Source organism: Rhinichthys klamathensis, unplaced genomic scaffold (assembly GCF_029890125.1).
Source record: "Rhinichthys klamathensis goyatoka isolate OS25496 unplaced genomic scaffold, OSU_Roscu_1.1 h1tg000478l_1, whole genome shotgun sequence".
NCBI classification, from domain to species: Eukaryota; Metazoa; Chordata; class Actinopteri; order Cypriniformes; family Leuciscidae; genus Rhinichthys; species Rhinichthys klamathensis.
In genome coordinates this window covers 134,652-151,589 of record NW_026606966.1, presented here as the reverse complement: position 1 = coordinate 151,589, position 16,938 = coordinate 134,652, and the positions used below count along the sequence as shown (strand labels likewise).

Sequence of the window (16,938 nt, the reverse complement as noted above, 5' to 3'; positions counted from 1 at the left end):
AAGCAGCACTAAGTAGGAATTCCGTTTTTGTCAAACAGTGACCCCTAGAGTCGCTGTGGAGTACTTTTACTGTCGCGAATAGCACTCACGCAGAGATGGCTCGCACTCACGGCCGGATCCCCTCCCCCTGTACACCGGTACCTGTTCAGTAGGATGGACGCTGTAACGAGTGGAAATAAGGTATGGCCCCTTTAAGAGCTGCGCGCGCCCTGTTTAACTGTCGGCAGTCTGTATTGTATGTGCGCCTCGAACACCAGAGGTATAAGGCGCCGCGTTATTTCTGTTTGATGCTCATTTTATCAGAATTTTATCAGATCTGTTTTTTGCTGTAAAGCAATTCGTTACCTCGCGAGTCCTGATATCACACGATACTTCCTAACACTGAGGCCGGCCCAAAGTTGCAAGGGTGGTTTTGCGGCTCACAGGCACCAGGGGGGTGCGAGACGACCACCATTCAACACGAAATCAGTAATATAAACATTACTCTAAACATGACTCTAAAGCTGTTCGGTTAGGGTAAAAAAGTTACTTAGTTCACCTTTAAAGATCTTGATAGAAAAAAACTGAATAGAACATTAGTTCTGGGTTGATGACGCTAGACGCACAGCCGAAGTAGTGCGTCCGACTCAAAAAGAACCGAATGAGCCGGTTCAACCAACTGTCGAAGTTTGCCGTGGATAACGAGTGAGTTGCTGACACTACGCACATGCGTGTGTATTACCGAGGACTTGAATGCGCCTGATGTGCAATGTAAGTTTCTTTAATAACAAACAAAATGTAATTTTCTTATGAAATTTTATTAAATAGGCCTACATTTTTTTTATTAAAACAAGTGAAAAAACAGAATTTTTCTATGGTTTGCATGCTGATTATATTTTAAGATTAAATGTTAAGCTAAAGCAAGGAGTTTATTTGTTTCTATAGACATGTAGAGCATATCTGCGTTTGTGCATCAATGTCTGTAATGTGTTCTGTAGGTGCGAAACGTTTAGGAAACTTATATCCATGATTGGTCAGTCATATTCGACATGAAGGATCAGCGAATGAAACTGACCACAAACACCATCAACTTAAGTGAAATGAAAAACAATAATCACTAATATGCATAACTTCATTTGAATGTTTCAATATACGTTGACACATATTGTATGACTTTATTTGTATGTCATTGATATGACATGACACTGAGTAGTTAGAAAAGCAATGATTAGTGACATCATTGCGTGATGACGTAAGGAATCGATGGATAGTTTTTTTAACCGGTTCATTGAAACGAACTGTCCGAAAGAGCCGGTTCTCGGAAATGAATCGGACTTTACACCACTAATCTACACCCTCAAAGCTTGTACAGTCCTGTATTCCTCTTTGTGGGATCGACATTTCATTCAGTAACATTAAACAGTTTTGATTTATATTCTGTTGAATGTTTGATGATCACATAGCTTTCATATGCGTAAGCAATGATGCGTTATAGCGCCCCCTACCGTAAAACAGTGAAAAAATGGATTGCCAGAAAAACTCATCAATGGCGGGGGGAAACGTTGGTCATAAAAACGGAAAAATCTCACCAATGGAGGGGAAAGATTTAAGCTTAAATTTATCAGTTTAAAAGTGCTTTTTTTACTTTAGTTAAACACAAAAGATACATTTTGGGATAATAAACTGGCTGCTCTGAAACTCCAACATGAAAAAAAAGTTTTGAACGAATCATTCAGACCAGTTTTGTGAACTGGATTAATTAATTGTTCATTACATCTCTGAACTAGGGTGCAAATTTCCTCAAATTTTCCTCAAATTAGCATTTTTTCCCCTTATGTAAAGCATTGAGTTATTGTAAATTAGAACTTACAATACGTGCTAATAACTATAAAGTTGTCTTGAAAAGTTTAGAAATGATTTTTTTTTTTACTGTTTATGCAAGTGTGTGATCAAGAATAGCTCTTGCTCCAAACACACAGTAAATCAGAGAGCTTAAACTTGAAGCCAGCGGTCTGGATGTATTGCTGTATATAATCACAGTCAACATTGTCATGAGCAGAACATACCATACGCCATGCTTTGATGTACCGCTGTGTGTATGGGTGTCTGTGCTTGAAGTGGAGGTTTGGCGGTAAGAGGCGAGACATTCACATCTCACACGCATACATACAGCAGGCTTTAATGCTGTCATCCCCCAGGGTTAATTATAGAACCAGGTCACATACACCAGAGATAGCTCCATTTATCCTAATTGAGCACTGTGGCAATTGACGGCAGCCTCTCTGTCTGCTATCTGTCCACGGTTGTGGGATGTGTTTCGTTACGTGTGCGAGTAACATTATCTGTACCTTTGCCTCACAAAGACAGTGTTGACATGCACTGCTGAACCTGTGTTCTTCGACGGTCTACTGCCACGCTGAAACAAAAGAATGTGTGCGTGTATGCTGTACATGTAAGCCTGTTCCACACTGCATGCAAAAGAAGCATGTACAGTCAAACCAAAAATTATTCAGACACCAGATTTCATTTTTGATTTTTTTTTTTACTAGTGGGTATATATAGTGCAGGACATACAGTATAGTTCTACACTACAGACGATATAGTTCATTTATGTAAGTGAGGATAGCAAAATAAAGTAAACTGTGACCAAAAATGCTTCATACAGTGGACTACTAGTAAAATGTATTAAAATATGGGACCAAAAATGATTCGGACACTTTGACCTGACCATGTTTGGCTTAAGTGTTTTTTCTTTAATTGCTAATGTGACCTTTTTACACCACAGACTGAACAAAATTAAGCATTGCCTGGTTATTGGTTAACCTAAATTAGTATTATCTAATTGTGTACTTAAATTTAACAGCTGACAGCTATTCAGCCTAATTCATTTTTAGGCTGATTTTGTAACAAAAGGATGGCCAAAACCAGTGATTTGATAACTCTTGAGTTCTTGTCATATTTTATTACCATTTTATAAACTATAGCGAATAAACTGTGATAATGTGAGAAATGTTGAAAGTGTCTGAATACATTTTGGTTTGACTGTTTGACTGATTTATTAGCCGGCTATATTAGCAGATAACAGCACTGTCCATGTAAGGAGCACGCTTTTTTACCTCACAGCAGTACGTCACATTTTCTCTTCCCAGAAGGGTTTGTAAGTGTGTGTAGAGCCTGCAGAGCAAGATCAAAAGAGCTCTTCCTGTATTTCCATCAAACGTTGCTCCTGGAGTGCTGATGCCAGAACTGAAACAATCACATTTGAGTCTCAATTTCCTGTGGGCTGACATGTAATGCCCTTATTTACAGGACGCAGGAAGGAAGAACTTGTGACAGTACACAAAGCCTGAAGAATCACAAATTGACCCTATTTAGCATTTACTTTCTTAATACACTTGCTTGGTCTTATTGCGAGCCACTGGTGCACAATCAATCAATAAAGATTTAGCCTTTGTATTAGGTTACTTTTGTTTGTAATGGTGGCTTTCTAAATAATCATTTTATCCCGGATGACATTAATGCAATGAAGGTTAGGTCAATAATAATAACAAATAACAATAAATTAGTTGCCAATCACCAAATAATGCATTACTATTGTAATGCTCTTGAGGGTGAACTTGACCTTTAGCTTCCACGTCCCAGTTAAAAGGCTAAAAGTGGCTGACGGCAGCTGTTTCAGAAGGGGGTAGTCCTCCACAATCATATGCAAACTCAAAATGGGGTCTAGCTTCATTTTGGTCTAGAACGCCCACTTTTCTCAATGAAGATCCCAATGGATAAAAGTTCCAACTTACATTTTTCTTCTTTAATATTCTGTCCTACATGGTTGGAGATGTAACGGTTAGAGAGTCAGACCTGTAACCTGATGGTCGAGCAAGGCCCCTAACCCCCAATCGCTCCCTTGGCGCTGCAGGGAATGGCTGTTCTTAGAGCAGAGGACAAATTCAGGCCTTCACGTCACTTCACTTACTCAGAAATGTCGCATTACAGAAGAAAAACTATTCTGAATGCAGTTTCATGTTAACATTAAATAAATGTTGTTGTTTTTTTTCATTTGTCCCTCAGTTCTTGTGCTTGATAAATACAGCTTTGATTGGGAATGGAATGACCATTTGCGAATAATTTATAGAATGAGGTTTCGAGATTAATTGAAAACATTCTATGCCCCATTTGGAACAGATGCCATACATTCTTTCTTGTAATTTCAGCCGTTCTTCTGTTTTAAGTGCCTTAGGCCTAAGTACGTGATGAAATTTTCTCATGCACCTGTGACTTTGAAACATACACACACACACATACAGATGATTGTACACACTCTTACGACATAGCTTTCACTAAGGCTTGAGATCCTTTCAGGTACCTGTCCAACTGAATAACATGCCTATTATACTGGTGTATATGAGCATGCATGGCTGAAACGTACATTGATCATGGCCTGAAGTTGATGCTACGGTTGCCACACATGCATTTTAGGACAGTTGACATTTAATAAATCCAGCATAACTCATAAAGCACTATGATTATTTTATGACGTATCATAATCTTGAGTCTTGAGAAAGACTATTTAAAAAAATTTTTTTTGATTTAATTCGCCTGTAATTTGCAAAGACTATTTTTTACTTGCCTGTACAAATTAAGACCAGCATTGTTATGATTTTATTTTCCTATGGTTAAATTACTTTCTAGCTTGACACAGCGACATTGGCTCAACCAATTGTGTGCATTTCTGGGCGTGGCTGTGTAACCAACCAATGACAGGGTGTTTGGGAAACCTGTTTGAAAACATTCTTTTTGCTGTTCTATTTTGTGACACTATTGGTGCAGAAATTACACCCTTTACCCCTAAGAGAAGGCTTTTGCAGTCACTTTAAAATAGGCAGTGACACTGATATACTGTATCCTTGCTTCTGAAAGGTGTTAAAATTCTCCCTGTCACTAATAAAACTCTTGACAGGGAAAAATATAGCTATGAGCAGTAAACCAGCCTCCTGCACGTAAATACTCATTCATTCCTTAGACTAGAGGCAACCACTCACTCACTGTGATCTCCTGTCTGTTGAACTTCCCTTTTCTCCTGTAATATCCGCTCCTCAACACTCTTTATCGCATCCGCAGCTAGGAGGTGATACCATGACAGTTCTGCGGGATTCTTTCTAGCATGTGATTAAAATCTTGCAGGACCTTGAACCTTGCTAGTGTGGTGTAGTTTTCAGGGTTCCAGAATATAATGGTGAAATTAAATCATCCCCTGAGGCATTTGGAAATGCAATGAGGCTGGAATGTTGTTTAATAAATAACCCAGCCCTCAGCTACCCTCTCCTGAAATATGCTGGCCAGGCTAAATGCTGGTAAACCATCTTATTGGAAAGCACCAATTCACCCCCCAAAAAATCATATAGTGGCACAAACCTTTGTACTAAATACAGTTTCCCAATTTGCAGGCCAGAATTTGCACCCTTTACATTCATGAGTTGGAATTTGAATTGGAAAGACAGGAAGAGTAATTTACGAAATTGCAATTCAAACAAACACAACGCAGGTAATGCATTCTGGGAAAGTGTTCTTCCACTCTGGTCCACAAAAGTTAACTTATGAAATATGATTAAATATATAAACTAAATACAAATTTCAGTGTCTTTCAATACATCTATATAAAAAGCTGATAAACCTTCAAATGTCAAGGTTTTGTACTGATAAAAATGTGAATTTAATGCTCGAAACCCTGATGGATTTGGATGGAAACTTGAAACCCTGATGAAAACTAATGAACATTTCAGACGTGACTAACAAGACTAAAATCAGAAGAGCCCACAGTGTTCACCCAAAATTTTTAATTCTATCATTAATCATCCTCATGTCATTCCAAACCTGTAAGACTTATTTTTATCTTCGGAACACAAATAAAGGTATTTATAATGAAATCTGTGTGATTTCTGTCCCTCCATTGTCAGCTACGCAACTGACACTTTGACGTTTCAAAAAGTTCATAAAGAGATCATACAACCAATTCATATGAATTAAGCGGTTTAGTCCACATTTTCTGAAGAGACTCGGTTGCTTTATTTGATATAACTGATTGAATGTAGGCTTGTATTCACATTTCACATTTATAAACATTGATCAGCACACATAAACAGAAGCTCAACCGAATCTGCTTGAAACACGAGAACAAACCTCTTGCAGAAGCTCAAACGTGCTGCATAACACACGAGAATGAACCTCATTGGTTCTTGCGGAAGCTCAAACGTGCTCCGTAACACACGAGAATGAACCTCATTGGTTCTTGCGGAAGCTCAAACGTGCTCCGTAACACACGAGAATGAACCTCATTGGTTCTTGCGGAAGCTCAAACGTGCTCCGTAACACACGAGAATGAACCTCATTGGTTCTTGCGGAAGCTCAAACGTGCTCCGTAACACACGAGAATGAACCTCATTGGTTCTTGCGGAAGCTCAAACGTGCTCCGTAACACGAGAATGAACCTCAATGGTTCTTGCGGAAGCTCAAACGTGCTTCGTAACACACGAGAATGAACCTCATTGGTTCTTGCGGAAGCTCAAACATGCTCCGTAACACACGAGAATGAACCTCATTGGTTCTTGCGGAAGCTCAAACGTGCTCCGTAACACACGAGACTGAACCTCATTGGTTCTTGCGGAAGCTCAAACGTGCTCCGTAACACACGAGAATGAACCTCATTGGTTCTTGTGGAAGCTCAAACGTGCTCCGTAACACACGAGAATGAACCTCATTGGTTCTTGTGGAAGCTCAAACGTGCTCCGTAACACGAGAATGAACCTCATTGGTTCTTGTGGAAGCTCAAACGTGCTCCGTAACACACGAGAATGAACCTCATTGGTTCTTGCGGAAGCTCAAACGTGCTCCGTAACACACGAGACTGAACCTCATTGGTTCTTGCGGAAGCTCAAACGTGCTCCGTAACACACGAGAATGAACCTCATTGGTTCTTGTGGAAGCTCAAACGTGCTCCGTAACACACGAGAATGAACCTCATTGGTTCTTGCGGAAGCTCAAACGTGCTCCGTAACACGAGAATGAACCTCATTGGTTCTTGCGGAAGCTCAAACGTGCTGTGTAACACACGAGAATGAACCTCATTGGTTCTTGCAGAAGCTCAAACGTGCTCCGTAACACACAAGAATGAACCTCATTGGTTCTTGCAGAAGCTCAAACGTGCTCCGTAACACACGAGAATGAACCTCATTGGTTCTTGCGGAAGCTCAAACGTGCTGCGTAACACGAGAATGAACCTCATTGGTTCTTGCGGAAGCTCAAACGTGCTGTGTAACACACGAGAATGAACCTCATTGGTTCTTGCAGAAGCTCAAACGTGCTCCGTAACACACAAGAATGAACCTCATTGGTTCTTGCGGAAGCTCAAACGTGCTCCGTAACACGAGAATGAACCTCATTGGTTCTTGCGGAAGCTCAAACGTGCTGTGTAACACACGAGAATGAACCTCATTGGTTCTTGCAGAAGCTCAAACGTGCTCCGTAACACACAAGAATGAACCTCATTGGTTCTTGCAGAAGCTCAAACGTGCTCCGTAACACACGAGAATGAACCTCATTGGTTCTTGCGGAAGCTCAAACGTGCTGCATAACACGAGAATGAACCTCATTGGTTCTTGCGGAAGCTCAAACGTGCTGCGTAACACGAGAATGAACCTCATTGGTTCTTGCGGAAGCTCAAACGTGCTCGGTAACACACGAGAATGAACCTCATTGGTTCTTACAGAAGCTCAAACGTGCTGCATAACACGAGAATGAACCTCATTGGTTATTACGGAAGCTCAAACGTGCTGTGTAACACGAGAATGAACCTCATTGGTTCTTGCGGAAGCTCAAACGTGCTGTGTAACACGAGAATGAACCTCATTGGTTCTTGCTGAAGCTCAAGCGTGCTGCGTAACACGAGAATGAACCTCATTGGTTCTTGCTGAAGCTCAAACGTGCTGTGTAACACGAGAATTACCCTCATTGGTTCTTGCGGAAGCTCAAACGTGCTGCATAACACACGAGAATGAACCTCATTGGTTCTTGCTGAAGCTCAAGCGTGCTGCGTAACACGAGAATGAACCTCATTGGTTCTTGCTGAAGCTCAAACGTGCTGTGTAACACGAGAATTAACCTCATTGGTTCTTGCGGAAGCTCAAAGGTGCTTCGTAACACACGAGAATGAACCTCATTGGTTCTTGCGGAAGCTCAAACGTGCTCCGTAACACGAGAATGAACCTCATTGGTTCTTGCGGAAGCTCAAACGTGCTCCGTAACACGAGAATGAACCTCATTGGTTCTCACACATCAAGCAAACATGCTTGAGCTTCCATTCATAATAACTGATGTGTACATTGATGAATGTTCATATGTGAATAAAAGCCTAAATTCAGTCTGTTCAGCGTATAAAACGATCGTGTTCAGAAAATTTCGTGTTCAGAGTGGTCTATACCACTCAATTCATATGGATTAGTTTTACGATCTCTTTATGAACTTGAACTGTCAATGGAGAGTACAGAAATCTCTAAGATTTCATCAAAAATATCTTTGTTTCAAAGATGAATGGTACGATGGTATCACCGTGAGTAAATGACAGAATTTTCACTTTAACTTAAAGGCTTTGTGTTCCCAGTGTACAAGCAATCTATCGAAAGAAAATATTATATTATAAGAAAATCTAATTAAAGTGGAATAAGATTCCTCATTTTCCTTCATCAAAAATATTCTCCTCTAGGAAAGCAAGTTTGACTTGGCTACGGTCAGTCATTCCAGGCTAAATATCTCTAATTGAAAGTCCCATGCCGAAAACATAATCCTCCAAAAACAATTTCTTAAATATGGACTATTTACACTATTCTGCCAGAAAGAGTGAATTAGTGAGACTGATGGGTTGTTCTGTGCAGGGTTATTAACAGTAGTAATTGCATTTGTTTGGCTGGCCAGCTGCAAAGTTGGGAGGAACAAATTAAAGAAATTAGAACAACAGATGTTGTACCATTTGGCTATTTGACAGTATTTTATGTTTTGAGTACACAAAGGAAAAAGAAAGAAGAAGTGCTTGTCATGAGGTCAGATTGTGTTTTTAAGAGCTCACACCAACACAGGAAGCTTTGGGAAGAGTGCTCAAGGTGGCGGGAAAGTGTAGCGTGACCCATCCCAAAAACAGAACACCTTCCTTTTCCTGCCGTTAAGTGTCCTTATATCCCTTCTCCAAACTTAGAACTCCCCTTTTCCTTCATTTTTCTCATGCCAAGGCCTTGGGACATCCAAACATGGGCAGTGCTACTGAGATAAGGTGTGGCTGTCTTATATATAGGCAGAGCACTTCAGGGCCTCTTTGAGGGAGTTATGGGCAAACATCAGTTTATAGACTGCTAGATAAACATCCACATATTTAGGTCTACGCAGACCGTCTCACATTTCCTGGGTCAGAGTCTTGGTGCAAAATCTCAGTATGCCTTCAATTTGCTGGGTTTAATTAATCACGGTGGTACAACTGAGAAAAGCCTTGGACTGTTAACATCGTTACTGTAGGGGGATGGGGGGAAAACAAATAATTGAACAAAACATGGAAAATAATAATATAATGAGTTCATAATCCACAGCCTAGTCTTATTTACTTTTTGTGGTTTGAAGTGGTTAGTGTGATTTTCCAGCCTCAGGCGAGGGGGTGAAAATAAGTGGGATTTGTAATATAGCTGACATTTTAATAAAAGATAAAATTAGTATTTCTTTAGAATAAGCTGCACCATTCAATCGTGTACAGTAAGACCAGGAACGTGTATTGTAAAAGTAAAATGGGTCCATTTGGATTCCATGTTAACTTCAGTCGTGATGTGAGGCAAGGAAACCATGATTGGCCTGACTAAAAATTGGATACGAGCCACATGGAGGGTCTTTTGTGGCTTTCTGATTGTTTTTGGCTATATACGTGTGTTTCAGAGAGAGAAAATGTGAAATGACCTCAGGGAAGGAGATTATGTGACCCAGAGATCATTTGTCAATGGGTCCACGTGTTGCCTGTGTGGCCATTATTCCAAACAAAGAGACCCAACAGCCAAGCATGGCATAGAGCCAACACGCTGCACTGAAACCTCTCCTGTCTCCCCCTACTGTTTCTCTTAAACACACACACACACTTACATGTGCCATATGCACCAGCATCACACTGCCCTGCGGGCGCCACGCTCTCTTCCCACGTCCAGTTTGTTGTTCATGTTGAACGTCTAACAAACTAGGATACAATCATGAACTTTGTGAGACAGAACGAAAAATTTCCTTTCCTTAAAATGAGAAAATGACATTCTCAAAAATTATACAGCTACTTCTATAGAAATAGATAAATCAGCAAATGAATGAAAAATGAACGTGCACTTCCATTTTCGGCTATTACATTCCCGCCCAGGATCTTTCTGACTGAACCAAGAGCTGCTTTTGTTTATCAAAAGCCTCATCTGCTAATGTTCCACTGCTTTTTTGTTTTTAGCCCAACAGGTGCTGGAGCCTGGTGCAAAAAAAAACAAAAAAAAAACACCTTAGATAAAAAAAGGACAATCAAAATGGGTATTCGCTTTCGGTCAGCGCAGCTGCGTCCCATCACGATTACAAGCTGGTCTCAGCCAGTCCAATTGCAGAATAGGGTTGTGTGAAAGCTGCCAATGAGACAAAGGAAATGTGGCAATTGGCAGCCAAGCAGGTGCAGGGTAATTAGAGGGGCAGCAGCTGCCACCGGTCATAGACATCTTGGCACGAACGCTCTCTTGTCTTTGCCCCTCCCTCGCTTTTTCCATTCCCAATTTCCTTCAAGCTTCCCAGTCAGAGCATGCACAAACCCTGGAGTTGATGTCTGTGCTTCCTTGGAGTGGCTCAGCAAGTTCATTCAGTAATTAACACTCACTTGTTCGCTAAAATGGAGAATATCACATGGAAACTGTAGGCAAACCTTCAGGCATCTGACGCCTCCTTTTGAAGAGTCTGTTGGTGAATGTTCAGAGCAGACAGATTTAAGCCAATTTTGTCAGATGTCCTGTCATGACTGACAAAGACAATTTGTGTCTCAGCTATATAAAACCCATATTGACAGCTTGAGTCAAGAACTCGGCGTCCTATAGACCATGTTATGTGCTTATGTAAAATTAAATAGATTAAAAACTTGAAACCCTTACAACTTTCCTGCATTAAACATGCCAATAGATAGCATTTACACTAATTTCACGGCATATAAACGTTGGTAGTCCTAAAATATTAAAGCTAATTAAACAAACTACAAAACGTTGAAAAAAAAAACTATAAAAGCAAAATAAGGCCCCGTTTACACGAGAACGATTCCGGGTGAAAACGTAAAAATATTTTATCGGATGTGCCTTTCGTTTACACGGAAACGGCGTTTTGGGGGCTTAAAAACGCAAAAAAGTGAAACCACCCTCCAGAGTGGAAATCTTAAAAACGCTCCACCGTTCCCGTCTAAACGGTAAAAACGCAAATCTGCTCACGGTGGCTCTCGTCGCGTACGCGTTTACGTCACAGGCATGCGACAGTACAGGAAAATAACAACCTAACATGTCAGATTATTTCCATACGTCGGACCTTCAAGTTGCCCTAGCAGCTCTGAAAAACATACAAGAGTCTTTTCAGCATTTGTACAAAATATTCTAAGATATTGGTGTTGTTGTGTGGCGGTGCTTCACATTGCCACCTAGCCGCCTGGAGTGCATACTACATCGAATTTCACACACTTTTGCGTCACCATATGCACGCGGATTTCCCAACCATAACGCTCGTCTAAATGGAGAATAAAAAGTGATAACGCAACACCACTTTTGCGTTTTCTCTTCAGATCGTTTCCGTGTAAACATAGCCTAAATCTAACACTGATATAGTGAAAACTATAATGAAAAAAGACACTAAAGTGGCATATTGCAAATTTAAGTAAAACTTGTATGAACATCATTTTTGATATTTACCTGAGTCATATGTTTGCAGGCGTTTTTTCACTGCTATTATAAGAACAGAACAGGGGCTTGACTTTAGTTAATCATTAATCCATGTTGTATTCAAACCGCTGCTGTGAGCAAGACAATTCAAGTGGCATGTTAGTAAATATGATTATTAATCCCAAACACTGACTGTGTGAATCTAGCCTTTGTCACTGTGAAACTGATTATATCACTGCCTTTCTGTTAGTCTATTTTGCACATCTGTTAACAGTCAGAATCCTGAGACAGATCTGATTATAGTACTGTATGATCCCACTAAGATTGAGAACAGCTATGGTGGGAAAAAAAAGATAGGAACATGAAGAGACAGGGATGAGATGGCGAGAGAGAGACAGGGATGAACAACATAAGAATAAAAAAAGCATTCAATAAATTTTTTTGCTCATTGCTTGTATCCCTGTCCACTTCTTTTTTCCTCTTATTTGATTTGTCCAGAGAGAAGCGTCCTGTCTATTCAAACTAGATGTTAGGTTTGTGTTAGTACTAGGGAGGTTGGCCACTGAAGCCTGGATTAATCCTGTTTACAGCATGGCTTTACTCTGATGAACCTGATCTGAGACACACTCCAGCCAGACCCCCTGCGGTGATGTCATTATCCGGTTCTCTGCCCAATCCAACTGGGTGGGTTCAGATGCATGTGGATTTTAACCATGCATTTAGGTGTTAGTTCATCCAGAAATTAAATTCTGCCATCATTTAATCACCCTCATGCCAATCACCCCCCCCCCCCCCCCCCGAAAAAAGTTGTTATTTTTTCAGACAAAACTGAATTTCATAAAATGAAAGCACACAGTTACCAGGGGTTGTGAGGCTTCCTGGTGGATAAAAAGGCACCATAAAAGTGGTTTATCAGTCATTAATGCCATTCCTTTATGTGGCAAGTTTGAACATGTGCAATCGGGAATAAGATTTGAGAGCTACGGCAGAGGCCTTTTTGATTACCATATACTTTTGCTAAATGGGAAAGAGCAGCTTGAACATTTTTCAAAACACATATCTATCTACTGGAGAAAGGACTTATAAAATTGGATCAACATAGAGGCGAGTAAATCATTTTCATTTTAGTTATTTGGTAAAATGTACTTTTACTCAAAGGAGGCAAGGAAGCTCTCATTTTAATGATGTCTTTATTATCTCCAGAGATTTTTTTTCCCCTTCGTTCCCATAAATGACTTTAATAAATTTGTGGTTGTGTTAAAGTTAGTGCCCCTGGGCCGTCCCCATGCTCTCCTTTGGAGTGTTTAATATTTCACTAATTAGCTCAGACTACCACACTTGTTTCTTTCCAAGACACTTTGAAGCTCCCAGAAAAATGTCTTTAAAGGACCAATAAGGAAAATTAAGTCATATGTTGGGACTCCTCATGCAGCAGTTCAATGAATTTGAAAACATCTAGGCAGATTTTCTGAGTGCAAATCAAAGACTACGTACTCAGATTCATTTATCGTAGAGTGATGTAATATCTGAGAGTCATTGATTTGAGAGCTGATTATGGGATTCAGAGGGCTGCTAAACAGAATACACATTTCCATAAATATCCAAGTCAGATATTGTTAATAGGAAGATCAGAAAATGGAGGCAGGCCTAATACTTTACAACAACAAAAAATACCTATGTGTTAACATTAATGTTATAGCTCAGTGGTTCCCAAACTGTGGTCCGCTGACCACTAGTGGTCCGTGAGGGTACTGCAGGTGGTCCGTGGAAAGGCAAAATAAAATACAAAATAATATTTTTTTACCTTCATTTTACCAGGAAATTCCCATAAAAAAAGTAAAAAGAATATGTAGGCCTATATTGATATAAAATTTAAATTAAATTGTCAAGTTATTGTGTGATTACTAAAATAGGCTAGTGGCCTATTTCGGTGGATAGCAACAGGTTCTCTGAAGAGAAAAGAGGCAGAGGCAAATATTTTGAAATTATATTAAATATTTGTCTGATTATAATTTCACCAACAATAATTCTGGATTGCCTCCACCAAACAAGTAAATAAGAAATAAGCAAATCAGAACACTGCTCGCCAGAACAGCAGTATGCGCGCAAGTGTGAACCATAGTGTTTCTTGCTGTATCTTTTACTTGGGGTCTCCAACACGTCGCTCGCGAGCTATCAGTAGCTCGTGGCCTCATTGGACTGGAGGTAGCTCGTCAAGGGCTACATATCGTGTCGTTTGCGCTCTCAAGTTTGTTATTTCATGTAGGCGCACGGCAAGCGCGCTCATAATTGAAGCGACCCGCTAATTTTTTCCAGGCGCAGCGAGATGAAAACACCTCAACTTTTCATAATGCCGCAAACGCACCGCCGTTCATGTGACAAGAACAAACCAATCAGCTTCATCCTTTCCGTAAACATTGAAAGCTCAGTCAACATGAACAATGGGGGTGCACCGGCTGCACCCAAACACTACGGGTGTTTTTCTCTTCTCCGTAAATAAATCTTGTAGCAGAGCTACAGCAAGCGTTTTTCGATGGTGTAAATCTATTAGCTACTAAAACTTCTTTGTCGTTGTGGAGAGCGCAGTGCATGGTTGCATAGCAACGACAGACAGCACGGGAAATCGGACCGAATTTTATTTTTAATAATAAAAGATTGCTAATGTGCATCAATGTAAATGGCAAGTAATTTATCTTTTTTTGACTCATTCTTTTTATAAAAATGATTTAAAGGCTGAAATATGTGAGGTTTATCTTTTTATAAAACCTTTTTTGTGAAAAATTATTTAAAGGCTGAAATATGTGAGGTTTATCTTTTTATAAAACCTTTTTTGACAACTTTATTTGAATTTCATTTTACTATATGTAGGGGTGGCAGGGGTTGGCGGCAATGTAAGTATCTGGATATTTGCCGCGGGGCGAGGGCTTCGATTACCTCTCTCTTTTTTGACCATACATGTTTGCATCCCTGAAATGAACCCGATTATGCCCTCGGGCGCTTGAGTAAATAAATAAATTAAATATGCGGCAGCCGTTGTGTGTAGTAAACGTTCTTTTAACAAGCTGTTGTACTGATGTGATGACCATAGTTTTAGTGCTAGTAAGCCTATTTAGAGGTGTGGATTAATTCAGGTAGGACTGTGTGTAGACATACTTTATTATGTGTATTATGAGGTGGTCCGCGAAAATTCTTGATTACAAATAGTGGTCCACACACACAAAAAGTTTGAAAACCCCTGTTATAGCTAACATGAAAGGACAAAAAACCCTAACCAACACAAATTCTTTACTTACCCTATCTGTACTACACAAGCATTTCAATGCTTTTATGATATTGCAATCCGTTTTTATCCCCCAAGTCATGTTAATAAGGCTTTGTTGACTTTTATTCTGAAGGACAGAAAGAAAAGCAATTGTGTCACAGATATTACTTCATTCTGTTTGTACAGTAGCCTTGCATATTAGGGATTAATCTCTAAGTCAACCACTCTCCGTCTTTCATCCTGATGGAAACGAGTTACGTCCTTATAAAGCTAAATATAGGGGGGTTGAAGAATAATTTTTCGCTTTTGTTTGCTGAGACACACACACACGCACACACACACACACACACACACACACACACACACACACACACACACACACACACACACACACACACACACACACACACACACACACACACACACACACACACACTCACTCACTCACTCTCTGTAAATGTGTCTAAGAGGGTTTATCGGAGACGGGAGCTAATCAACAGTCTCTGCGGGTCAATGTGGATATATAAAGTCTGACACAGGAAGAGAAATATAGGCAGAAGGAGAGAGAGGCCCTCTGGAGGAAAGGTCTCTCACTTTCCTTTTATCTTCCTCTATCACACTTCTTGACCTCCACCTTCTTTTCATCTTCAAGTCGCTTCCTTCTCTGTGTAACCATCTCTATGTTTGTAAAAGATGTAAGATATTGTTATACGCCTATGGGGAAAAAAAATGCCCTCATAAAAATATTGCTGATGCATAGATACATTTGAAATACATTTCACTGAGTAGGTTAAATAATGTTCTCCCTCTCTTAAAAAAGTTCTCAATGTTATGGAGAAAGGGCTAATTTTAACAAGCTAATTAGCACCGGCAGCCAATTTTAGTGCTAATATTTTTGTCTGGGGTCTGACTGTCTTCGATTGCACAGATGAGGTCTAAATACAGAGCACACTCCAGCGGGGCTATCTGTTACAAAAGGAGGCACGACAGTCTTCAGCTTGTTTGAGTGCTGAGCTATGATAAGCTAAGCTAGCCTACTTCTAAACTACTGTAATATGCTATTTTAGGCTACTAGGAATGGGGAATTAAATCTGGTGTACGCATTGCATGTTGCATAGCGCAGCATTTCATTCATATTTCTTGCTATTTTAGGCAGTTGGGTGAGGAGCAGAGGGCATGTTGTGATCGCTGTACTATGCTAGCCTACTATAACATTACTATAAAGTTCTATTCCTGGTAGCCGGTTAAGTAACCGGTATAAATGGTAAAGAATGTAAAGAGACACTCCTTGGTAGCCATTTTGGAAACAACTGTAGCTCTTTGTACACTAACTGTCCAGAGATGTGAACAGTAACTAGGACTCAAGTTCGATTTTTGAATTCTTGTTGTATTACTAGTCTTTGTAGCATGCATTTTTTTGGCAATAGTTTTGGCAAGCTGGTGTTGGTTGTCCAGATGTTCTCCCAGTTGACAATTGCCTGAAAACCATCCAAAACTCTTGGATGTCAGAATTTTGACGGGTTGTGGGCCACTAGGGGGGCCTCAGCAAACAGCCAGGGGGGCCCCAATACGTCTTAAAATGATTTAAATTTAGTTAACAATCTTAATTAAAATGTAAAAGAAAAAAAAAAACGTAAAGATGAACAACAATAAACTTGCAGTTACAGGTCAAATGTTTTGCAATGCGACCTCAGTATGAACAGTCATATCAGAATGCATGCCACTTTTTCATCACTCTAGAGCAAC

The 16,938-nt window shown here is 40.0% G+C and overlaps 1 protein-coding gene across 2 annotated transcripts in view; it reads left to right on the top strand.

The window, feature by feature from the left end:
- The window catches only part of neurl1aa (neuralized E3 ubiquitin protein ligase 1Aa), a 106,906-nt gene that overhangs the window by 77,371 nt on the left and 12,597 nt on the right, over positions 1-16,938 (top strand). The gene's annotated exons all lie outside the window — the stretch shown is intronic.